At 30.6% G+C, this 1,662-nt stretch overlaps 1 protein-coding gene across 1 annotated transcript in view; it reads left to right on the top strand.

The window, feature by feature from the left end:
- LOC108761741 (coiled-coil domain-containing protein 39) overlaps positions 1 to 1,662 on the top strand; it is a gene marked incomplete at its 3' end in the record, with an annotated part of 25,352 nt that overhangs the window by 17,504 nt on the left and 6,186 nt on the right. The window lies entirely within an intron of this gene.

Genomic DNA, 1,662 nt, shown 5'->3' with positions numbered 1-1,662 from the left:
TAACCCTAAACTTTTCATACGAAACATTTTTCTCTATCCCTACTAGTTTTCGAGATATTTGACTGGATCACTTCAGATGGTCCACCCTGTATATATATACAGGGAGTTCCATAACGATTAATTAATATTTCAAGGAGTAAACGAGGATGAAATTTTAAATTAAAAGTTCCTTAGCCAATTTTGGCTCAGAGCATATTTATTTATCACCTATTTATTGATTTATTAATTTATAAATTATAAGGAGCATACAGCCACAGCACAAGTTGTTTAAGTGAAAGTCATATAAGTAGACTTCATATAATAAGTAGACGTTTCTGTCAAGATTTAACCATCATCAGTACCATAAAAAAGTGAAACGATGTTACAGAAATTTTTCCCAAAATGTTGACAATAAAACGCAAGTTAAAATTTGATGTTAACAATTTCCTTTCACTTATGAATAAGTTGACAAATAAAATCCAAAAATTAAGATGCCAAGATTGCAATCGCTTATGTAATAAAATTCTATTCCAATATACAATTCCTTTTAACTTGAAAGTATGTGAGGCTTTGAGAGTTAAATACGCCATTTCCAAATTCTATTTGAAAATAGGCAAAAAAACCAAATTAATTAATGTAACTGTCTTAGTAAATGTAGATAATAAGAAATGGATTCAAATAATATTCGAAAACGCTTACCACGTATTTAGCGACGAAAGTCCTAATAAAAGTAATACAGAGTCTCTATTGTCAATTAATACAAGCCTTGGAAACCAATTAGTAAAATTATTCTTGACAAAAATGTGAAGGCAAGCTGCAAGCGACATTCTATATAACATTGTGTAAGGAAAGGAAAGGGAAGAAAAATGGAAGGAATGTTCTATTGGTGAATAGAGGGGCATTTTCCAATGATTAGGAGGTAGATTTCAGGAAAGCGTTCTGTGTCACTCTGTTTATTTAAACCCATTTTTTGTCTTTTAATACCGTCTATTTATTTGTTATTATAATTTTAAATATATATGACTTTTATTTAAACACCTTGTGCTGTGGCAGTATGCTACTTATTATTTGTATTTTTGAGCAACCTTTAAGAGTTTAAATTTATTTATTTATTTATTTGTTAATATGAAAAATTAGAACAAAGTTTCAATCAGAATAATGCATAGCAAGTGAGAGGAGTCCCATGGCATACTACACTCCTGCATACTCTGGCTGCGTGTTGATCTGATTGATCAACTTTAACCGTTAATAACTCGGTAACTAAGGGTCTGAGCCAAAATTGGCTTTAGTTCAAAATTTCATCACCGTTCACTTCCTGAAATATTAATTAATCGTTATAAGACTCCCTGTATACACATTTGTTTCGATAAGTTCTAACAAGGGACCATCTCGGTTTGTACAAGTTATTGAAAATGCTTGATATCAGCGAAAGTTGATAACATAAGATGCAAATAAGGAAAATGGCAGGACCGGATATGCCGTGGGTTCCAGGTGAGAAATTTAGTGTTATAATGCATGGTAAAAGTTCTAAAACGGCTAATATCTAAAAAAATATTGATTTATCTAAAAAATGTTTGAAATAAAAGTAATAGGATTTTTAAAAAGTTATCAGATGATGATATTAATTTGACCTTAGAATGACCTTGGAAAGTGCTTTCAAGGTTAACACAAAAATCTTAAACG

The sequence above is a fragment of the Trachymyrmex cornetzi genome, unplaced genomic scaffold (genome assembly GCF_001594075.2).
Source record: "Trachymyrmex cornetzi isolate Tcor2-1 unplaced genomic scaffold, Tcor1.1 scaffold2610, whole genome shotgun sequence".
NCBI lineage: Eukaryota > Metazoa > Arthropoda > Insecta > Hymenoptera > Formicidae > Trachymyrmex > Trachymyrmex cornetzi.
Note: the sequence above shows the minus strand (reverse complement) of the source record. Positions and strands in the feature narration are given on the sequence as shown.